General features: G+C 42.9%; 52 non-coding genes across 52 annotated transcripts; all 52 read right to left on the reverse strand.

Annotated features, from left to right (window-relative positions):
- Positions 1 to 87: 87 nt before the first annotated feature.
- trnav-uac (transfer RNA valine (anticodon UAC)) lies at positions 88 to 160 on the reverse strand. The gene has a single exon. It is a non-coding gene; the product is annotated as a tRNA-Val (tRNA).
- Positions 161 to 427: 267 nt separating this feature from the next.
- trnav-cac (transfer RNA valine (anticodon CAC)) lies at positions 428 to 500 on the reverse strand. Its single transcript has one exon. It is a non-coding gene; the product is annotated as a tRNA-Val (tRNA).
- A 123-nt stretch (positions 501 to 623) lies between these two features.
- trnav-aac (transfer RNA valine (anticodon AAC)) lies at positions 624 to 696 on the reverse strand. Its single transcript has one exon. It is a non-coding gene; the product is annotated as a tRNA-Val (tRNA).
- A 219-nt stretch (positions 697 to 915) lies between these two features.
- On the reverse strand, positions 916 to 988 carry trnav-uac (transfer RNA valine (anticodon UAC)). The gene has a single exon. It is a non-coding gene; the product is annotated as a tRNA-Val (tRNA).
- A 268-nt stretch (positions 989 to 1256) lies between these two features.
- trnav-cac (transfer RNA valine (anticodon CAC)) lies at positions 1257 to 1329 on the reverse strand. The gene has a single exon. It is a non-coding gene; the product is annotated as a tRNA-Val (tRNA).
- Positions 1330 to 1452: 123 nt separating this feature from the next.
- Positions 1453 to 1525, reverse strand: trnav-aac (transfer RNA valine (anticodon AAC)). Its single transcript has one exon. It is a non-coding gene; the product is annotated as a tRNA-Val (tRNA).
- A 753-nt stretch (positions 1526 to 2278) lies between these two features.
- Positions 2279 to 2351, reverse strand: trnav-aac (transfer RNA valine (anticodon AAC)). The gene has a single exon. It is a non-coding gene; the product is annotated as a tRNA-Val (tRNA).
- A 219-nt stretch (positions 2352 to 2570) lies between these two features.
- On the reverse strand, positions 2571 to 2643 carry trnav-uac (transfer RNA valine (anticodon UAC)). Its single transcript has one exon. It is a non-coding gene; the product is annotated as a tRNA-Val (tRNA).
- Positions 2644 to 2910: 267 nt separating this feature from the next.
- On the reverse strand, positions 2911 to 2983 carry trnav-cac (transfer RNA valine (anticodon CAC)). The gene has a single exon. It is a non-coding gene; the product is annotated as a tRNA-Val (tRNA).
- Positions 2984 to 3106: 123 nt separating this feature from the next.
- On the reverse strand, positions 3107 to 3179 carry trnav-aac (transfer RNA valine (anticodon AAC)). The gene has a single exon. It is a non-coding gene; the product is annotated as a tRNA-Val (tRNA).
- Positions 3180 to 3398: 219 nt separating this feature from the next.
- On the reverse strand, positions 3399 to 3471 carry trnav-uac (transfer RNA valine (anticodon UAC)). Its single transcript has one exon. It is a non-coding gene; the product is annotated as a tRNA-Val (tRNA).
- Positions 3472 to 3739: 268 nt separating this feature from the next.
- Positions 3740 to 3812, reverse strand: trnav-cac (transfer RNA valine (anticodon CAC)). Its single transcript has one exon. It is a non-coding gene; the product is annotated as a tRNA-Val (tRNA).
- Positions 3813 to 3935: 123 nt separating this feature from the next.
- On the reverse strand, positions 3936 to 4008 carry trnav-aac (transfer RNA valine (anticodon AAC)). Its single transcript has one exon. It is a non-coding gene; the product is annotated as a tRNA-Val (tRNA).
- Positions 4009 to 4750: 742 nt separating this feature from the next.
- On the reverse strand, positions 4751 to 4823 carry trnav-aac (transfer RNA valine (anticodon AAC)). The gene has a single exon. It is a non-coding gene; the product is annotated as a tRNA-Val (tRNA).
- A 219-nt stretch (positions 4824 to 5042) lies between these two features.
- trnav-uac (transfer RNA valine (anticodon UAC)) lies at positions 5043 to 5115 on the reverse strand. The gene has a single exon. It is a non-coding gene; the product is annotated as a tRNA-Val (tRNA).
- Positions 5116 to 5577: 462 nt separating this feature from the next.
- Positions 5578 to 5650, reverse strand: trnav-aac (transfer RNA valine (anticodon AAC)). The gene has a single exon. It is a non-coding gene; the product is annotated as a tRNA-Val (tRNA).
- Positions 5651 to 5868: 218 nt separating this feature from the next.
- trnav-uac (transfer RNA valine (anticodon UAC)) lies at positions 5869 to 5941 on the reverse strand. Its single transcript has one exon. It is a non-coding gene; the product is annotated as a tRNA-Val (tRNA).
- A 756-nt stretch (positions 5942 to 6697) lies between these two features.
- trnav-uac (transfer RNA valine (anticodon UAC)) lies at positions 6698 to 6770 on the reverse strand. Its single transcript has one exon. It is a non-coding gene; the product is annotated as a tRNA-Val (tRNA).
- Positions 6771 to 7036: 266 nt separating this feature from the next.
- On the reverse strand, positions 7037 to 7109 carry trnav-cac (transfer RNA valine (anticodon CAC)). The gene has a single exon. It is a non-coding gene; the product is annotated as a tRNA-Val (tRNA).
- Positions 7110 to 7863: 754 nt separating this feature from the next.
- On the reverse strand, positions 7864 to 7936 carry trnav-cac (transfer RNA valine (anticodon CAC)). The gene has a single exon. It is a non-coding gene; the product is annotated as a tRNA-Val (tRNA).
- A 123-nt stretch (positions 7937 to 8059) lies between these two features.
- trnav-aac (transfer RNA valine (anticodon AAC)) lies at positions 8060 to 8132 on the reverse strand. The gene has a single exon. It is a non-coding gene; the product is annotated as a tRNA-Val (tRNA).
- Positions 8133 to 8351: 219 nt separating this feature from the next.
- Positions 8352 to 8424, reverse strand: trnav-uac (transfer RNA valine (anticodon UAC)). The gene has a single exon. It is a non-coding gene; the product is annotated as a tRNA-Val (tRNA).
- Positions 8425 to 8691: 267 nt separating this feature from the next.
- trnav-cac (transfer RNA valine (anticodon CAC)) lies at positions 8692 to 8764 on the reverse strand. The gene has a single exon. It is a non-coding gene; the product is annotated as a tRNA-Val (tRNA).
- Positions 8765 to 8887: 123 nt separating this feature from the next.
- On the reverse strand, positions 8888 to 8960 carry trnav-aac (transfer RNA valine (anticodon AAC)). Its single transcript has one exon. It is a non-coding gene; the product is annotated as a tRNA-Val (tRNA).
- Positions 8961 to 9179: 219 nt separating this feature from the next.
- On the reverse strand, positions 9180 to 9252 carry trnav-uac (transfer RNA valine (anticodon UAC)). The gene has a single exon. It is a non-coding gene; the product is annotated as a tRNA-Val (tRNA).
- A 268-nt stretch (positions 9253 to 9520) lies between these two features.
- trnav-cac (transfer RNA valine (anticodon CAC)) lies at positions 9521 to 9593 on the reverse strand. The gene has a single exon. It is a non-coding gene; the product is annotated as a tRNA-Val (tRNA).
- A 123-nt stretch (positions 9594 to 9716) lies between these two features.
- trnav-aac (transfer RNA valine (anticodon AAC)) lies at positions 9717 to 9789 on the reverse strand. Its single transcript has one exon. It is a non-coding gene; the product is annotated as a tRNA-Val (tRNA).
- A 219-nt stretch (positions 9790 to 10008) lies between these two features.
- Positions 10009 to 10081, reverse strand: trnav-uac (transfer RNA valine (anticodon UAC)). The gene has a single exon. It is a non-coding gene; the product is annotated as a tRNA-Val (tRNA).
- Positions 10082 to 10347: 266 nt separating this feature from the next.
- trnav-cac (transfer RNA valine (anticodon CAC)) lies at positions 10348 to 10420 on the reverse strand. Its single transcript has one exon. It is a non-coding gene; the product is annotated as a tRNA-Val (tRNA).
- Positions 10421 to 10543: 123 nt separating this feature from the next.
- Positions 10544 to 10616, reverse strand: trnav-aac (transfer RNA valine (anticodon AAC)). Its single transcript has one exon. It is a non-coding gene; the product is annotated as a tRNA-Val (tRNA).
- A 218-nt stretch (positions 10617 to 10834) lies between these two features.
- Positions 10835 to 10907, reverse strand: trnav-uac (transfer RNA valine (anticodon UAC)). Its single transcript has one exon. It is a non-coding gene; the product is annotated as a tRNA-Val (tRNA).
- A 463-nt stretch (positions 10908 to 11370) lies between these two features.
- On the reverse strand, positions 11371 to 11443 carry trnav-aac (transfer RNA valine (anticodon AAC)). The gene has a single exon. It is a non-coding gene; the product is annotated as a tRNA-Val (tRNA).
- A 218-nt stretch (positions 11444 to 11661) lies between these two features.
- Positions 11662 to 11734, reverse strand: trnav-uac (transfer RNA valine (anticodon UAC)). Its single transcript has one exon. It is a non-coding gene; the product is annotated as a tRNA-Val (tRNA).
- Positions 11735 to 12001: 267 nt separating this feature from the next.
- On the reverse strand, positions 12002 to 12074 carry trnav-cac (transfer RNA valine (anticodon CAC)). Its single transcript has one exon. It is a non-coding gene; the product is annotated as a tRNA-Val (tRNA).
- Positions 12075 to 12197: 123 nt separating this feature from the next.
- On the reverse strand, positions 12198 to 12270 carry trnav-aac (transfer RNA valine (anticodon AAC)). Its single transcript has one exon. It is a non-coding gene; the product is annotated as a tRNA-Val (tRNA).
- Positions 12271 to 12828: 558 nt separating this feature from the next.
- Positions 12829 to 12901, reverse strand: trnav-cac (transfer RNA valine (anticodon CAC)). Its single transcript has one exon. It is a non-coding gene; the product is annotated as a tRNA-Val (tRNA).
- A 123-nt stretch (positions 12902 to 13024) lies between these two features.
- trnav-aac (transfer RNA valine (anticodon AAC)) lies at positions 13025 to 13097 on the reverse strand. Its single transcript has one exon. It is a non-coding gene; the product is annotated as a tRNA-Val (tRNA).
- Positions 13098 to 13316: 219 nt separating this feature from the next.
- trnav-uac (transfer RNA valine (anticodon UAC)) lies at positions 13317 to 13389 on the reverse strand. The gene has a single exon. It is a non-coding gene; the product is annotated as a tRNA-Val (tRNA).
- A 266-nt stretch (positions 13390 to 13655) lies between these two features.
- On the reverse strand, positions 13656 to 13728 carry trnav-cac (transfer RNA valine (anticodon CAC)). Its single transcript has one exon. It is a non-coding gene; the product is annotated as a tRNA-Val (tRNA).
- Positions 13729 to 13851: 123 nt separating this feature from the next.
- On the reverse strand, positions 13852 to 13924 carry trnav-aac (transfer RNA valine (anticodon AAC)). The gene has a single exon. It is a non-coding gene; the product is annotated as a tRNA-Val (tRNA).
- A 219-nt stretch (positions 13925 to 14143) lies between these two features.
- On the reverse strand, positions 14144 to 14216 carry trnav-uac (transfer RNA valine (anticodon UAC)). The gene has a single exon. It is a non-coding gene; the product is annotated as a tRNA-Val (tRNA).
- A 756-nt stretch (positions 14217 to 14972) lies between these two features.
- trnav-uac (transfer RNA valine (anticodon UAC)) lies at positions 14973 to 15045 on the reverse strand. The gene has a single exon. It is a non-coding gene; the product is annotated as a tRNA-Val (tRNA).
- A 266-nt stretch (positions 15046 to 15311) lies between these two features.
- On the reverse strand, positions 15312 to 15384 carry trnav-cac (transfer RNA valine (anticodon CAC)). Its single transcript has one exon. It is a non-coding gene; the product is annotated as a tRNA-Val (tRNA).
- Positions 15385 to 16138: 754 nt separating this feature from the next.
- On the reverse strand, positions 16139 to 16211 carry trnav-cac (transfer RNA valine (anticodon CAC)). Its single transcript has one exon. It is a non-coding gene; the product is annotated as a tRNA-Val (tRNA).
- A 123-nt stretch (positions 16212 to 16334) lies between these two features.
- trnav-aac (transfer RNA valine (anticodon AAC)) lies at positions 16335 to 16407 on the reverse strand. The gene has a single exon. It is a non-coding gene; the product is annotated as a tRNA-Val (tRNA).
- Positions 16408 to 16626: 219 nt separating this feature from the next.
- On the reverse strand, positions 16627 to 16699 carry trnav-uac (transfer RNA valine (anticodon UAC)). Its single transcript has one exon. It is a non-coding gene; the product is annotated as a tRNA-Val (tRNA).
- Positions 16700 to 16966: 267 nt separating this feature from the next.
- trnav-cac (transfer RNA valine (anticodon CAC)) lies at positions 16967 to 17039 on the reverse strand. The gene has a single exon. It is a non-coding gene; the product is annotated as a tRNA-Val (tRNA).
- Positions 17040 to 17162: 123 nt separating this feature from the next.
- Positions 17163 to 17235, reverse strand: trnav-aac (transfer RNA valine (anticodon AAC)). Its single transcript has one exon. It is a non-coding gene; the product is annotated as a tRNA-Val (tRNA).
- Positions 17236 to 17454: 219 nt separating this feature from the next.
- Positions 17455 to 17527, reverse strand: trnav-uac (transfer RNA valine (anticodon UAC)). Its single transcript has one exon. It is a non-coding gene; the product is annotated as a tRNA-Val (tRNA).
- A 266-nt stretch (positions 17528 to 17793) lies between these two features.
- On the reverse strand, positions 17794 to 17866 carry trnav-cac (transfer RNA valine (anticodon CAC)). Its single transcript has one exon. It is a non-coding gene; the product is annotated as a tRNA-Val (tRNA).
- Positions 17867 to 17989: 123 nt separating this feature from the next.
- trnav-aac (transfer RNA valine (anticodon AAC)) lies at positions 17990 to 18062 on the reverse strand. Its single transcript has one exon. It is a non-coding gene; the product is annotated as a tRNA-Val (tRNA).
- Positions 18063 to 18281: 219 nt separating this feature from the next.
- trnav-uac (transfer RNA valine (anticodon UAC)) lies at positions 18282 to 18354 on the reverse strand. Its single transcript has one exon. It is a non-coding gene; the product is annotated as a tRNA-Val (tRNA).
- Between the last annotated feature and the right edge of the window lie 24 nt (positions 18355 to 18378).

Raw genomic sequence — 18378 nt, forward strand, 5'->3', positions numbered from 1 at the left:
CTCTTTGGTACAATTGCCCTCACCTAATTTCAATAGTCCAAAAACTTTGTTGCGAATTTCAGCACGTATATTAAAAATCCTTTTACTTGTTTCCGCCCAGTTTCGAACTGAGGACCTTTCGCGTGTAAAGCAAACGTGATAACCACTACACTACGGAAACTTAACTTGGAAGACAGTCCGACCTCTTTTAGCGTACGCTTGTTCAAAAGCGACTGAAACGATAGACTGCCCACTGTCCTAAAAAATGGCAAAAAGCTGCTATTTTTGTTGGCAGACTAAACATTTTTTATTACTCTACAGGAAACTTCAATGGTCATTTGTTTTGTTTTAGTCCTTTTTTAAAGAATTTACACCGCAAATCGCCCTGCAAGTGTTCTGACCTGCTCAACAGAAAACCACTCAAAAAATGATAGCAAAGACCATCCACAGTTTCCGCCCAGTTTCGAACTGGGGACCTTTCGCGTGTGAGGCGAACGTGATAACCACTACACTACGGAAACATGCCCTGTAGGTGCAGGCAGAAATCTTCTGGTGCAGGCTTGTTAAAAAGTGTATAAAGGAAAAGTGAGCTGAGCCCTCCTGTTGTGGCAAACAGTTTAAATTTTCTGCCAGAAGCCAATTGCTGTTTCTGCTCGGTTTCGAACCGAGGACCTTTCGCGTGTTAGGCGAACGTGATGACCACTACACTACAGAAACCTCCTTATGTAAGACATGTGCTTTTTCGAAAATGGCTCCATCCCATAATCTTTCCTGCAAGCATTGTGACAAGCTGTTTAAATTCCACAAACAACAGATAAGAGCTCATTCGGAATGGCAGTCTGCCTACAGCTCTTTGGTACAATTGCCCTCACCTAATTTCAATAGTCCAAAAACTTTGTTGCGAATTTCAGCACGTATATTAAAAACCCCTTTACTTGTTTCCGCCCAGTTTCGAACTGAGGACCTTTCGCGTGTAAAGCGAACGTGATAACCACTACACTACGGAAACTTAACTTGGAAGACAGTCCGACCTCTTTTAGCGTACGCTTGTTCAAAAGCGACTGAAACGATAGACTGCCCACTGTCCTTAAAATGGCAAAAAGCTGCTATTTTTGTTGGCAGACTAAACATTTTTTATTACTCTACAGGAAACTTCATTGGTCATTTGTTTTGTTTTAGTCCTTTTCTAAAGAATTTACACACCGCAAATCGCCCTGCAAGTGTTCTGACCTGCTCAACAGAAAACCACTCAAAAAATGTTAGCAAAGACCATCCACAGTTTCCGCCCAGTTTCGAACTGGGGACCTTTCGCGTGTGAGGCGAACGTGATAACCACTACACTACGGAAACATGCCCTGTAGGTGCAGGCAGAAATCTTCTGGTGCAGGCTTGTTAAAAAGTGTATAAAGCAAAAGTGAACTGAGCCCTCCTGTTGTGGCAAACCGTTTAAATTTTCTGCCAGAAGCCAATTGCTGTTTCTGCTCGGTTTCGAACCGAGGACCTTTCGCGTGTTAGGCGAACGTGATGACCACTACACTACAGAAACCTCCTTATGTAAGCATGTGCTTTTCCGAAAATGGCTCCATCCCATAATCTTTCCTGCAAGCATTGTGACAAGCTGTTTAAATTCCACAAACAACAGATAAGAGCTCATTCGGAATGGCAGTCTGCCTACAGCTCTTTGGTACAATTGCCCTCACCTAATTTCAATAGTCCAAAAACTTTGTTGCGAATTTCAGCACGTATATTGAAAACCCCTTTATTTGTTTCCGCCCAGTTTCAAACTGAGGACCTTTCGCGTGTAAAGCGAACGTGATAACCTCTACACTACGGAAACTTAACTTGGAAGACAGTCCGACCTCTTTTAGCGTACGCTTGTTCAAAAGCGACTGAAACGATAGACTGCCCACTGTCCTTAAAATGGCAAAAAGCTGCTATTTTTGTTGGCAGACTAAACATTTTTTATTACTCTACAGGAAACTTCATTGGTCATTTGTTTTGTTTTAGTCCTTTTCTAAAGAATTTACACCGCAAATCGCCCTGCAAGTGTTCTGACCTGCTCAACAGAAAACCACTCAAAAAATGTTAGCAAAGACCATCCACAGTTTCTGCCCAGTTTCGAACTGGGGACCTTTCGCGTGTGAGGCGAACGTGATAACCACTACACTACGGAAACATGCCCTGTAGGTGCAGGCAGAAATCTTCTGGTGCAGGCTTGTTAAAAAGTGTATAAAGCAAAAGTGAGCTGAGCCCTCCTGTTGTGGCAAACCGTTTAAATTTTCTGCCAGAAGCCAATTGCTGTTTCTGCTCGGTTTCGAACCGAGGACCTTTCGCGTGTTAGGCGAACGTGATCACCACTACACTACAGAAACCTCCTTATGTAAGACATGTGCTTTTTCGAAAATGGCTCCATCCCATAATCTTTCCTGCAAGCATTGTGACAAGCTGTTTAAATTCCACAAACAACAGATAAGAGCTCATTCGGAATGGCAGTCTGCCTACAGCTCTTTGGTACAATTGCCCTCACCTAATTTCAATAGTCCAAAAACTTTGTTGCGAATTTCAGCACGTATATTAAAAACCCTTTTACTTGTTTCCGCCCAGTTTCGAACTGAGGACCTTTCGCGTGTAAAGCAAACGTGATAACCACTACACTACGGAAACTTAACTTGGAAGACAGTCCGACCTCTTTTAGCGTACGCTTGTTCAAAAGCGACTGAAACGATAGACTGCCCACTGTCCTAAAAAATGGCAAAAAGCTGCTATTTTTGTTGGCAGACTAAACATTTTTTATTACTCTACAGGAAACTTCAATGGTCATTTGTTTTGTTTTAGTCCTTTTTTAAAGAATTTACACCGCAAATCGCCCTGCAAGTGTTCTGACCTGCTCAACAGAAAACCACTCAAAAAATGATAGCAAAGACCATCCACAGTTTCCGCCCAGTTTCGAACTGGGGACCTTTCGCGTGTGAGGCGAACGTGATAACCACTACACTACGGAAACATGCCCTGTAGGTGCAGGCAGAAATCTTCTGGTGCAGGCTTGTTAAAAAGTGTATAAAGGAAAAGTGAGCTGAGCCCTCCTGTTGTGGCAAACAGTTTAAATTTTCTGCCAGAAGCCAATTGCTGTTTCTGCTCGGTTTCGAACCGAGGACCTTTCGCGTGTTAGGCGAACGTGATGACCACTACACTACAGAAACCTCCTTATGTAAGACATGTGCTTTTTCGAAAATGGCTCCATCCCATAATCTTTCCTGCAAGCATTGTGACAAGCTGTTTAAATTCCACAAACAACAGATAAGAGCTCATTCGGAATGGCAGTCTGCCTACAGCTCTTTGGTACAATTGCCCTCACCTAATTTCAATAGTCCAAAAACTTTGTTGCGAATTTCAGCACGTATATTAAAAACCCCTTTACTTGTTTCCGCCCAGTTTCGAACTGAGGACCTTTCGCGTGTAAAGCGAACGTGATAACCACTACACTACGGAAACTTAACTTGGAAGACAGTCCGACCTCTTTTAGCGTACGCTTGTTCAAAAGCGACTGAAACGATAGACTGCCCACTGTCCTTAAAATGGCAAAAAGCTGCTATTTTTGTTGGCAGACTAAACATTTTTTATTACTCTACAGGAAACTTCATTGGTCATTTGTTTTGTTTTAGTCCTTTTCTAAAGAATTTACACACCGCAAATCGCCCTGCAAGTGTTCTGACCTGCTCAACAGAAAACCACTCAAAAAATGTTAGCAAAGACCATCCACAGTTTCCGCCCAGTTTCGAACTGGGGACCTTTCGCGTGTGAGGCGAACGTGATAACCACTACACTACGGAAACATGCCCTGTAGGTGCAGGCAGAAATCTTCTGGTGCAGGCTTGTTAAAAAGTGTATAAAGCAAAAGTGAGCTGAGCCCTCCTGTTGTGGCAAACCGTTTAAATTTTCTGCCAGAAGCCAATTGCTGTTTCTGCTCGGTTTCGAACCGAGGACCTTTCGCGTGTTAGGCGAACGTGATCACCACTACACTACAGAAACCTCCTTATGTAAGACATGTGCTTTTTCGAAAATGGCTCCATCCCATAATCTTTCCTGCAAGCATTGTGACAAGCTGTTTAAATTCCACAAACAACAGATAAGAGCTCATTCGGAATGGCAGTCTGCCTACAGCTCTTTGGTACAATTGCCCTCACCTAATTTCAATAGTCCAAAAACTTTGTTGCGAATTTCAGCACGTATATTGAAAACCCCTTTATTTATTTTATTTGAGGACCTTTCGCGTGTAAAGCGAACGTGATAACCTCTACACTACGGAAACTTAACTTGGAAGACAGTCCGACCTCTTTTAGCGTACGCTTGTTCAAAAGCGACTGAAACGATAGACTGCCCACTGTCCTTAAAATGGCAAAAAGCTGCTATTTTTGTTGGCAGACTAAACATTTTTTATTACTCTACAGGAAACTTCATTGGTCATTTGTTTTGTTTTAGTCCTTTTCTAAAGAATTTACACCGCAAATCGCCCTGCAAGTGTTCTGACCTGCTCAACAGAAAACCACTCAAAAAATGTTAGCAAAGACCATCCACAGTTTCTGCCCAGTTTCGAACTGGGGACCTTTCGCGTGTGAGGCGAACGTGATAACCACTACACTACGGAAACATGCCCTGTAGGTGCAGGCAGAAATCTTCTGGTGCAGGCTTGTTAAAAAGTGTATAAAGCAAAAGTGAGCTGAGCCCTCCTGTTGTGGCAAACCGTTTAAATTTTCTGCCAGAAGCCAATTGCTGTTTCTGCTCGGTTTCGAACCGAGGACCTTTCGCGTGTTAGGCGAACGTGATCACCACTACACTACAGAAACCTCCTTATGTAAGACATGTGCTTTTTCGAAAATGGCTCCATCCCATAATCTTTCCTGCAAGCATTGTGACAAGCTGTTTAAATTCCACAAACAACAGATAAGAGCTCATTCGGAATGGCAGTCTGCCTACAGCTCTTTGGTACAATTGCCCTCACCTAATTTCAATAGTCCAAAAACTTTGTTGCGAATTTCAGCACGTATATTAAAAACCCCTTTACTTGTTTCCGCCCAGTTTCGAACTGAGGACCTTTCGCGTGTAAAGCGAACGTGATAACCACTACACTACGGAAACCTACCTTGGAAGACAGTCCGACCTCTTTTAGCGTACGCTTGTTCAAAAGCGACTGAAACGATAGACTGCCCACTGTCCTTAAAATGGCAAAAAGCTGCTATTTTTGTTGGCAGACTAAACATTTTTTATTACTCTACAGGAAACTTCAATGGTCATTTGTTTTGTTTTAGTCCTTTTCTAAAGAATTTACACCGCAAATCGCCCTGCAAGTGTTCTGACCTGCTCAACAGAAAACCACTCAAAAAATGTTAGCAAAGACCATCCACAGTTTCCGCCCAGTTTCGAACTGGGGACCTTTCGTGTGTGAGGCGAACGTGATAACCACTACACTACGGAAACATGCCCTGTAGGTGCAGGCAGAAATCTTCTGGTGCAGGCTTGTTAAAAAGTGTATAAAGGAAAAGTGAGCTGAGCCCTCCTGTTGTGGCAAACAGTTTAAATTTTCTGCCAAAAGCCAATTGCTGTTTCTGCTCGGTTTCGAACCGAGGACCTTTCGCGTGTTAGGCGAACGTGATGACCACTACACTACAGAAACCTCCTTATGTAAGCATGTGCTTTTCCGAAAATGGCTCCATCCCATAATCTTTCCTGCAAGCATTGTGACAAGCTGTTTAAATTCCACAAACAACAGATAAGAGCTCATTCGGAATGGCAGTCTGCCTACAGCTCTTTGGTACAATTGCCCTCACCTAATTTCAATAGTCCAAAAACTTTGTTGCGAATTTCAGTACGTATATTAAAAACCTCTTTACTTGTTTCCGCCCAGTTTCGAACTGAGGACCTTTCACGTGTAAAGCGAACGTGATAACCACTACACTACGGAAACTTAACTTGGAAGACAGTCCGACCTCTTTTAGCGTACGCTTGTTCAAAAGCGACTGAAACGATAGACTGCCCACTGTCCTAAAAAATGGCAAAAAGCTGCTATTTTTGTTGGCAGACTAAACATTTTTTATTACTCTACAGGAAACTTCAATGGTCATTTGTTTTGTTTTAGTCCTTTTCTAAAGAATTTACACCGCAAATCGCCCTGCAAGTGTTCTGACCTGCTCAACAGAAAACCACTCAAAAAATGTTAGCAAAGACCATCCACAGTTTCCGACCAGTTTCGAACTGGGGACCTTTCGCGTGTGAGGCGAACGTGATAACCACTACACTACGGAAACATGCCCTGTAAGTACAGGCAGAAATCTTCTGGTGCAGGCTTGTTAAAAAGTGTATAAAGCAAAAGTGAGCTGAGCCCTCCTGTTGTGGCAAACAGTTTAAATTTTCTGCCAAAAGCCAATTGCTGTTTCTGCTCGGTTTCGAACCGAGGACCTTTCGCGTGTTAGGCGAATGTGATCACCACTACACTACAGAAACCTCCTTATGTAAGACATGTGCTTTTTCGAAAATGGCTCCATCCCATAATCTTTTCCTGCAAGCATTGTGACAAGCTGTTTAAATTCCACAAACAACAGATAAGAGCTCATTCGGAATGGCAGTCTGCCTACAGCTCTTTGGTACAATTGCCCTCACCTAATTTCAATAGTCCAAAAACTTTGTTGCGAATTTCAGCACGTATATTAAAAACCCTTTTACTTGTTTCCGCCCAGTTTCGAACTGAGGACCTTTCGCGTGTAAAGCAAACGTGATAACCACTACACTACGGAAACTTAACTTGGAAGACAGTCCGACCTCTTTTAGCGTACGCTTGTTCAAAAGCGACTGAAACGATAGACTGCCCACTGTCCTTAAAATGGCAAAAAGCTGCTATTTTTGTTGGCAGACTAAACATTTTTTATTACTCTACAGGAAACTTCAATGGTCATTTGTTTTGTTTTAGTCCTTTTCTAAAGAATTTACACCGCAAATCGCCCTGCAAGTGTTCTGACCTGCTCAACAGAAAACCACTCAAAAAATGTTAGCAAAGACCATCCACAGTTTCCGCCCAGTTTCGAACTGGGGACCTTTCGCGTGTGAGGCGAACGTGATAACCACTACACTACGGAAACATGCCCTGTAGGTGCAGGCAGAAATCTTCTGGTGCAGGCTTGTTAAAAAGTGTATAAAGGAAAAGTGAGCTGAGCCCTCCTGTTGTGGCAAACAGTTTAAATTTTCTGCCAAAAGCCAATTGCTGTTTCTGCTCGGTTTCGAACCGAGGACCTTTCGCGTGTTAGGCGAACGTGATGGCCACTACACTACAGAAACCTCCTTACATAAGACATGTGCTTTTTCGAAAATGGCTCCATCCCATAATCTTTCCTGCAAGCATTGTGACAAGCTGTTTAAATTCCACAAACAACAGATAAGAGCTCATTCGGAATGGCAGTCTGCCTACAGCTCTTTGGTACAATTGCCCTCACCTAATTTCAATAGTCCAAAAACTTTGTTGCGAATTTCAGCACGTATATTAAAAACCCCTTTACTTGTTTCCGCCCAGTTTCGAACTGAGGACCTTTCGCGTGTAAAGCGAACGTGATAACCTCTACACTACGGAAACTTAACTTGGAAGACAGTCCGACCTCTTTTAGCGTACGCTTGTTCAAAAGCGACTGAAACGATAGACTGCCCACTGTCCTTAAAATGGCAAAAAGCTGCTATTTTTGTTGGCAGACTAAACATTTTTTATTACTCTACAGGAAACTTCAATGGTCATTTGTTTTGTTTTAGTCCTTTTCTAAAGAATTTACACCGCAAATCGCCCTGCAAGTGTTCTGACCTGCTCAACAGAAAACCACTCAAAAAATGTTAGCAAAGACCATCCACAGTTTCCGCCCAGTTTCGAACTGGGGACCTTTCGCGTGTGAGGCGAACGTGATAACCACTACACTACGGAAACATGCCCTGTAAGTGCAGGCAGAAATCTTCTGGTGCAGGCTTGTTAAAAAGTGTATAAAGGAAAAGTGAGCTGAGCCCTCCTGTTGTGGCAAACAGTTTAAATTTTCTGCCAGAAGCCAATTGCTGTTTCTGCTCGGTTTCGAACCGAGGACCTTTCGCGTGTTAGGCGAACGTGATGACCACTACACTACAGAAACATCCTTACGTAAGACATGTGCTTTTTCGAAAATGGCTCCATCCCATAATCTTTCCTGCAAGCATTGTGACAAGCTGTTTAAATTCCACAAACAACAGATAAGAGCTCATTCGGAATGGCAGTCTGCCTACAGCTCTTTGGTACAATTGCCCTCACCTAATTTCAATAGTCCAAAAACTTTGTTGCGAATTTCAGCACGTATATTAAAAACCCTTTTACTTGTTTCCGCCCAGTTTCGAACTGAGGACCTTTCGCGTGTAAAGCAAACGTGATAACCACTACACTACGGAAACTTAACTTGGAAGACAGTCCGACCTCTTTTAGCGTACGCTTGTTCAAAAGCGACTGAAACGATAGACTGCCCACTGTCCTAAAAAATGGCAAAAAGCTGCTATTTTTGTTGGCAGACTAAACATTTTTTATTACTCTACAGGAAACTTCAATGGTCATTTGTTTTGTTTTAGTCCTTTTTTAAAGAATTTACACCGCAAATCGCCCTGCAAGTGTTCTGACCTGCTCAACAGAAAACCACTCAAAAAATGATAGCAAAGACCATCCACAGTTTCCGCCCAGTTTCGAACTGGGGACCTTTCGCGTGTGAGGCGAACGTGATAACCACTACACTACGGAAACATGCCCTGTAGGTGCAGGCAGAAATCTTCTGGTGCAGGCTTGTTAAAAAGTGTATAAAGGAAAAGTGAGCTGAGCCCTCCTGTTGTGGCAAACAGTTTAAATTTTCTGCCAGAAGCCAATTGCTGTTTCTGCTCGGTTTCGAACCGAGGACCTTTCGCGTGTTAGGCGAACGTGATGACCACTACACTACAGAAACCTCCTTATGTAAGACATGTGCTTTTTCGAAAATGGCTCCATCCCATAATCTTTCCTGCAAGCATTGTGACAAGCTGTTTAAATTCCACAAACAACAGATAAGAGCTCATTCGGAATGGCAGTCTGCCTACAGCTCTTTGGTACAATTGCCCTCACCTAATTTCAATAGTCCAAAAACTTTGTTGCGAATTTCAGCACGTATATTAAAAACCCCTTTACTTGTTTCCGCCCAGTTTCGAACTGAGGACCTTTCGCGTGTAAAGCGAACGTGATAACCACTACACTACGGAAACCTACCTTGGAAGACAGTCCGACCTCTTTTAGCGTACGCTTGTTCAAAAGCGACTGAAACGATAGACTGCCCACTGTCCTTAAAATGGCAAAAAGCTGCTATTTTTGTTGGCAGACTAAACATTTTTTATTACTCTACAGGAAACTTCATTGGTCATTTGTTTTGTTTTAGTCCTTTTCTAAAGAATTTACACACCGCAAATCGCCCTGCAAGTGTTCTGACCTGCTCAACAGAAAACCACTCAAAAAATGTTAGCAAAGACCATCCACAGTTTCCGCCCAGTTTCGAACTGGGGACCTTTCGCGTGTGAGGCGAACGTGATAACCACTACACTACGGAAACATGCCCTGTAGGTGCAGGCAGAAATCTTCTGGTGGAGGCTTGTTAAAAAGTGTATAAAGCAAAAGTGAGCTCAGCCCTCCTGTTGTGGCAAACCGTTTAAATTTTCTGCCAGAAGCCAATTGCTGTTTCTGCTCGGTTTCGAACCGAGGACCTTTCGCGTGTTAGGCGAACGTGATCACCACTACACTACAGAAACCTCCTTATGTAAGACATGTGCTTTTTCGAAAATGGCTCCATCCCATAATCTTTCCTGCAAGCATTGTGACAAGCTGTTTAAATTCCACAAACAACAGATAAGAGCTCATTCGGAATGGCAGTCTGCCTACAGCTCTTTGGTACAATTGCCCTCACCTAATTTCAATAGTCCAAAAACTTTGTTGCGAATTTCAGCACGTATATTAAAAACCCCTTTACTTGTTTCCGCCCAGTTTCGAACTGAGGACCTTTCGCGTGTAAAGCGAACGTGATAACCACTACACTACGGAAACCTACCTTGGAAGACAGTCCGACCTCTTTTAGCGTACGCTTGTTCAAAAGCGACTGAAACGATAGACTGCCCACTGTCCTTAAAATGGCAAAAAGCTGCTATTTTTGTTGGCAGACTAAACATTTTTTATTACTCTACAGGAAACTTCAATGGTCATTTGTTTTGTTTTAGTCCTTTTCTAAAGAATTTACACCGCAAATCGCCCTGCAAGTGTTCTGACCTGCTCAACAGAAAACCACTCAAAAAATGTTAGCAAAGACCATCCACAGTTTCCGCCCAGTTTCGAACTGGGGACCTTTCGCGTGTGAGGCGAACGTGATAACCACTACACTACGGAAACATGCCCTGTAGGTGCAGGCAGAAATCTTCTGGTGCAGGCTTGTTAAAAAGTGTATAAAGGAAAAGTGAGCTGAGCCCTCCTGTTGTGGCAAACAGTTTAAATTTTCTGCCAGAAGCCAATTGCTGTTTCTGCTCGGTTTCGAACCGAGGACCTTTCGCGTGTTAGGCGAACGTGATGACCACTACACTACAGAAACCTCCTTATGTAAGCATGTGCTTTTCCGAAAATGGCTCCATCCCATAATCTTTCCTGCAAGCATTGTGACAAGCTGTTTAAATTCCACAAACAACAGATAAGAGCTCATTCGGAATGGCAGTCTGCCTACAGCTCTTTGGTACAATTGCCCTCACCTAATTTCAATAGTCCAAAAACTTTGTTGCGAATTTCAGTACGTATATTAAAAACCTCTTTACTTGTTTCCGCCCAGTTTCGAACTGAGGACCTTTCACGTGTAAAGCGAACGTGATAACCACTACACTACGGAAACTTAACTTGGAAGACAGTCCGACCTCTTTTAGCGTACGCTTGTTCAAAAGCGACTGAAACGATAGACTGCCCACTGTCCTAAAAAATGGCAAAAAGCTGCTATTTTTGTTGGCAGACTAAACATTTTTTATTACTCTACAGGAAACTTCAATGGTCATTTGTTTTGTTTTAGTCCTTTTCTAAAGAATTTACACCGCAAATCGCCCTGCAAGTGTTCTGACCTGCTCAACAGAAAACCACTCAAAAAATGTTAGCAAAGACCATCCACAGTTTCCGCCCAGTTTCGAACTGGGGACCTTTCGCGTGTGAGGCGAATGTGATAACCACTACACTACGGAAACATGCCCTGTAGGTGCAGGCAGAAATCTTCTGGTGCAGGCTTGTTAAAAAGTGTATAAAGGAAAAGTGAGCTGAGCCCTCCTGTTGTGGCAAACAGTTTAAATTTTCTGCCAGAAGCCAATTGCTGTTTCTGCTCGGTTTCGAACCGAGGACCTTTCGCGTGTTAGGCGAACGTGATGACCACTACACTACAGAAACCTCCTTATGTAAGCATGTGCTTTTCCGAAAATGGCTCCATCCCATAATCTTTCCTGCAAGCATTGTGACAAGCTGTTTAAATTCCACAAACAACAGATAAGAGCTCATTCGGAATGGCAGTCTGCCTACAGCTCTTTGGTACAATTGCCCTCACCTAATTTCAATAGTCCAAAAACTTTGTTGCGAATTTCAGTACGTATATTAAAAACCTCTTTACTTGTTTCCGCCCAGTTTCGAACTGAGGACCTTTCACGTGTAAAGCGAACGTGATAACCACTACACTACGGAAACTTAACTTGGAAGACAGTCCGACCTCTTTTAGCGTACGCTTGTTCAAAAGCGACTGAAACGATAGACTGCCCACTGTCCTAAAAAATGGCAAAAAGCTGCTATTTTTGTTGGCAGACTAAACATTTTTTATTACTCTACAGGAAACTTCAATGGTCATTTGTTTTGTTTTAGTCCTTTTCTAAAGAATTTACACCGCAAATCGCCCTGCAAGTGTTCTGACCTGCTCAACAGAAAACCACTCAAAAAATTTTAGCAAAGACCATCCACAGTTTCCGCCCAGTTTCGAACTGGGGACCTTTCGCGTGTGAGGCGAACGTGATAACCACTACACTACGGAAACATGCCCTGTAGGTGCAGGCAGAAATCTTCTGGTGCAGGCTTGTTAAAAAGTGTATAAAGGAAAAGTGAGCTGAGCCCTCCTGTTGTGGCAAACAGTTTAAATTTTCTGCCAGAAGCCAATTGCTGTTTCTGCTCGGTTTCGAACCGAGGACCTTTCGCGTGTTAGGCGAACGTGATGACCACTACACTACAGAAACCTCCTTATGTAAGACATGTGCTTTTTCGAAAATGGCTCCATCCCATAATCTTTCCTGCAAGCATTGTGACAAGCTGTTTAAATTCCACAAACAACAGATAAGAGCTCATTCGGAATGGCAGTCTGCCTACAGCTCTTTGGTACAATTGCCCTCACCTAATTTCAATAGTCCAAAAACTTTGTTGCGAATTTCAGCACGTATATTGAAAACCCCTTTATTTGTTTCCGCCCAGTTTCGAACTGAGGACCTTTCGCGTGTAAAGCGAACGTGATAACCTCTACACTACGGAAACTTAACTTGGAAGACAGTCCGACCTCTTTTAGCGTACGCTTGTTCAAAAGCGACTGAAACGATAGACTGCCCACTGTCCTTAAAATGGCAAAAAGCTGCTATTTTTGTTGGCAGACTAAACATTTTTTATTACTCTACAGGAAACTTCAATGGTCATTTGTTTTGTTTTAGTCCTTTTCTAAAGAATTTACACCGCAAATCGCCCTGCAAGTGTTCTGACCTGCTCAACAGAAAACCACTCAAAAAATGTTAGCAAAGACCATCCACAGTTTCCGCCCAGTTTCGAACTGGGGACCTTTCGCGTGTGAGGCGAACGTGATAACCACTACACTACGGAAACATGCCCTGTAGGTGCAGGCAGAAATCTTCTGGTGCAGGCTTGTTAAAAAGTGTATAAAGCAAAAGTGAGCTGAGCCCTCCTGTTGTGGCAAACCGTTTAAATTTTCTGCCAGAAGCCAATTGCTGTTTCTGCTCGGTTTCGAACCGAGGACCTTTCGCGTGTTAGGCGAACGTGATCACCACTACACTACAGAAACCTCCTTATGTAAGACATGTGCTTTTTCGAAAATGGCTCCATCCCATAATCTTTCCTGCAAGCATTGTGACAAGCTGTTTAAATTCCACAAACAACAGATAAGAGCTCATTCGGAATGGCAGTCTGCCTACAGCTCTTTGGTACAATTGCCCTCACCTAATTTCAATAGTCCAAAAACTTTGTTGCGAATTTCAGCACGTATATTAAAAACCCCTTTACTTGTTTCCGCCCAGTTTCGAACTGAGGACCTTTCGCGTGTAAAGCGAACGTGATAACCACTACACTACGGAAACCTACCTTGGAAGACAGTCCGACCTCTTTTAGCGTACGCTTGTTCAAAAGCGACTGAAACGATAGACTGCCCACTGTCCTTAAAATGGCAAAAAGCTGCTATTTTTGTTGGCAGACTAAACATTTTTTATTACTCTACAGGAAACTTCAATGGTCATTTGTTTTGTTTTAGTCCTTTTCTAAAGAATTTACACCGCAAATCGCCCTGCAAGTGTTCTGACCTGCTCAACAGAAAACCACTCAAAAAATGTTAGCAAAGACCATCCACAGTTTCCGCCCAGTTTCGAACTGGGGACCTTTCGCGTGTGAGGCGAACGTGATAACCACTACACTACGGAAACATGCCCTGTAGGTGCAGGCAGAAATCTTCTGGTGCAGGCTTGTTAAAAAGTGTATAAAGGAAAAGTGAGCTGAGCCCTCCTGTTGTGGCAAACAGTTTAAATTTTCTGCCAGAAGCCAATTGCTGTTTCTGCTCGGTTTCGAACCGAGGACCTTTCGCGTGTTAGGCGAACGTGATGACCACTACACTACAGAAACCTCCTTATGTAAGACATGTGCTTTTTCGAAAATGGCTCCATCCCATAATCTTTCCTGCAAGCATTGTGACAAGCTGTTTAAATTCCACAAACAACAGATAAGAGCTCATTCGGAATGGCAGTCTGCCTACAGCTCTTTGGTACAATTGCCCTCACCTAATTTCAATAGTCCAAAAACTTTGTTGCGAATTTCAGTACGTATATTAAAAACCTCTTTACTTGTTTCCGCCCAGTTTCGAACTGAGGACCTTTCACGTGTAAAGCGAACGTGATAACCACTACACTACGGAAACTTAACTTGGAAGACAGTCCGACCTCTTTTAGCGTACGCTTGTTCAAAAGCGACTGAAACGATAGACTGCCCACTGTCCTAAAAAATGGCAAAAAGCTGCTATTTTTGTTGGCAGACTAAACATTTTTTATTACTCTACAGGAAACTTCAATGGTCATTTGTTTTGTTTTAGTCCTTTTCTAAAGAATTTACACCGCAAATCGCCCTGCAAGTGTTCTGACCTGCTCAACAGAAAACCACTCAAAAAATGTTAGCAAAGACCATCCACAGTTTCCGACCAGTTTCGAACTGGGGACCTTTCGCGTGTGAGGCGAACGTGATAACCACTACACTACGGAAACATGCCCTGTAAGTACAGGCAGAAATCTTCTGGTGCAGGCTTGTTAAAAAGTGTATAAAGCAAAAGTGAGCTGAGCCCTCCTGTTGTGGCAAACAGTTTAAATTTTCTGCCAAAAGCCAATTGCTGTTTCTGCTCGGTTTCGAACCGAGGACCTTTCGCGTGTTAGGCGAATGTGATCACCACTACACTACAGAAACCTCCTTATGTAAGACATGTGCTTTTTCGAAAATGGCTCCATCCCATAATCTTTTCCTGCAAGCATTGTGACAAGCTGTTTAAATTCCACAAACAACAGATAAGAGCTCATTCGGAATGGCAGTCTGCCTACAGCTCTTTGGTACAATTGCCCTCACCTAATTTCAATAGTCCAAAAACTTTGTTGCGAATTTCAGCACGTATATTAAAAACCCTTTTACTTGTTTCCGCCCAGTTTCGAACTGAGGACCTTTCGCGTGTAAAGCAAACGTGATAACCACTACACTACGGAAACTTAACTTGGAAGACAGTCCGACCTCTTTTAGCGTACGCTTGTTCAAAAGCGACTGAAACGATAGACTGCCCACTGTCCTTAAAATGGCAAAAAGCTGCTATTTTTGTTGGCAGACTAAACATTTTTTATTACTCTACAGGAAACTTCAATGGTCATTTGTTTTGTTTTAGTCCTTTTCTAAAGAATTTACACCGCAAATCGCCCTGCAAGTGTTCTGACCTGCTCAACAGAAAACCACTCAAAAAATGTTAGCAAAGACCATCCACAGTTTCCGCCCAGTTTCGAACTGGGGACCTTTCGCGTGTGAGGCGAACGTGATAACCACTACACTACGGAAACATGCCCTGTAGGTGCAGGCAGAAATCTTCTGGTGCAGGCTTGTTAAAAAGTGTATAAAGGAAAAGTGAGCTGAGCCCTCCTGTTGTGGCAAACAGTTTAAATTTTCTGCCAAAAGCCAATTGCTGTTTCTGCTCGGTTTCGAACCGAGGACCTTTCGCGTGTTAGGCGAACGTGATGGCCACTACACTACAGAAACCTCCTTACGTAAGACATGTGCTTTTTCGAAAATGGCTCCATCCCATAATCTTTCCTGCAAGCATTGTGACAAGCTGTTTAAATTCCACAAACAACAGATAAGAGCTCATTCGGAATGGCAGTCTGCCTACAGCTCTTTGGTACAATTGCCCTCACCTAATTTCAATAGTCCAAAAACTTTGTTGCGAATTTCAGCACGTATATTAAAAACCCCTTTACTTGTTTCCGCCCAGTTTCGAACTGAGGACCTTTCGCGTGTAAAGCGTACGTGATAACCTCTACACTACGGAAACTTAACTTGGAAGACAGTCCGACCTCTTTTAGCGTACGCTTGTTCAAAAGCGACTGAAACGATAGACTGCCCACTGTCCTTAAAATGGCAAAAAGCTGCTATTTTTGTTGGCAGACTAAACATTTTTTATTACTCTACAGGAAACTTCAATGGTCATTTGTTTTGTTTTAGTCCTTTTCTAAAGAATTTACACCGCAAATCGCCCTGCAAGTGTTCTGACCTGCTCAACAGAAAACCACTCAAAAAATGTTAGCAAAGACCATCCACAGTTTCCGCCCAGTTTCGAACTGGGGACCTTTCGCGTGTGAGGCGAACGTGATAACCACTACACTACGGAAACATGCCCTGTAAGTGCAGGCAGAAATCTTCTGGTGCAGGCTTGTTAAAAAGTGTATAAAGGAAAAGTGAGCTGAGCCCTCCTGTTGTGGCAAACAGTTTAAATTTTCTGCCAGAAGCCAATTGCTGTTTCTGCTCGGTTTCGAACCGAGGACCTTTCGCGTGTTAGGCGAACGTGATGACCACTACACTACAGAAACATCCTTATGTAAGACATGTGCTTTTTCGAAAATGGCTCCATCCCATAATCTTTCCTGCAAGCATTGTGACAAGCTGTTTAAATTCCACAAACAACAGATAAGAGCTCATTCGGAATGGCAGTCTGCCTACAGCTCTTTGGTACAATTGCCCTCACCTAATTTCAATAGTCCAAAAACTTTGTTGCGAATTTCAGCACGTATATTAAAAACCCTTTTACTTGTTTCCGCCCAGTTTCGAACTGAGGACCTTTCGCGTGTAAAGCAAACGTGATAACCACTACACTACGGAAACTTAACTTGGAAGACAGTCCGACCTCTTTTAGCGTACGCTTGTTCAAAAGCGACTGAAACGATAGACTGCCCACTGTCCTAAAAAATGGCAAAAAGCTGCTATTTTTGTTGGCAGACTAAACATTTTTTATTACTCTACAGGAAACTTCAATGGTCATTTGTTTTGTTTTAGTCCTTTTTTAAAGAATTTACACCGCAAATCGCCCTGCAAGTGTTCTGACCTGCTCAACAGAAAACCACTCAAAAAATGATAGGAAAGACCATCCACAGTTTCCGCCCAGTTTCGAACTGGGGACCTTTCGCGTGTGAGGCGAACGTGATAACCACTACACTACGGAAACATGCCCTGTAGGTGCAGGCAGAAATCTTCTGGTGCAGGCTTGTTAAAAAGTGTATAAAGGAAAAGTGAGCTGAGCCCTCCTGTTGTGGCAAACAGTTTAAATTTTCTGCCAGAAGCCAATTGCTGTTTCTGCTCGGTTTCGAACCGAGGACCTTTCGCGTGTTAGGCGAACGTGATGACCACTACACTACAGAAACCTCCTTATGTAAGACATGTGCTTTTTCGAAAATGGCTCCATCCCATAATCTTTCCTGCAAGCATTGTGACAAGCTGTTTAAATTCCACAAACAACAGATAAGAGCTCATTCGGAATGGCAGTCTGCCTACAGCTCTTTGGTACAATTGCCCTCACCTAATTTCAATAGTCCAAAAACTTTGTTGCGAATTTCAGCACGTATATTAAAAACCCCTTTACTTGTTTCCGCCCAGTTTCGAACTGAGGACCTTTCGCGTGTAAAGCGAACGTGATAACCACTACACTACGGAAACTTAACTTGGAAGACAGTCCGACCTCTTTTAGCGTACGCTTGTTCAAAAGCGACTGAAACGATAGACTGCCCACTGTCCTTAAAATGGCAAAAAGCTGCTATTTTTGTTGGCAGACTAAACATTTTTTATTACTCTACAGGAAACTTCATTGGTCATTTGTTTTGTTTTAGTCCTTTTCTAAAGAATTTACACCGCAAATCGCCCTGCAAGTGTTCTGACCTGCTCAACAGAAAACCACTCAAAAAATGATAGCAAAGACCATCCACAGTTTCCGCCCAGTTTCGAACTGGGGACCTTTCGCGTGTGAGGCGAACGTGATAACCACTACACTACGGAAACATGCCCTGTAAGTGCAGGCAGAAATCTTCTGGTGCAGGCTTGTTAAAAAGTGTATAAAGGAAAAGTGAGCTGAGCCCTCCTGTTGTGGCAAACAGTTTAAATTTTCTGCCAGAAGCCAATTGCTGTTTCTGCTCGGTTTCGAACCGAGGACCTTTCGCGTGTTAGGCGAACGTGATGACCACTACACTACAGAAACATCCTTATGTAAGACATGTGCTTTTTCGAAAATGGCTCCATCCCATAATCTTTCCTGCAAGCATTGTGACAAGCTGTTTAAATTCCACAAACAACAGATAAGAGCTCATTCGGAATGGCAGTCTGCCTACAGCTCTTTGGTACAATTGCCCTCACCTAATTTCAATAGTCCAAAAACTTTGTTGCGAATTTCAGTACGTATATTAAAAACCTCTTTACTTGTTTCCGCCCAGTTTCGAACTGAGGACCTTTCACGTGTAAAGCGAACGTGATAACCACTACACTACGGAAACTTAACTTGGAAGACAGTCCGACCT

The sequence above is a fragment of the Pimephales promelas genome, chromosome 3 (assembly GCF_988280905.1).
Source record: "Pimephales promelas chromosome 3, fPimPro1.hap1.1, whole genome shotgun sequence".
In the NCBI taxonomy this organism is placed as follows: domain Eukaryota; kingdom Metazoa; phylum Chordata; class Actinopteri; order Cypriniformes; family Leuciscidae; genus Pimephales; species Pimephales promelas.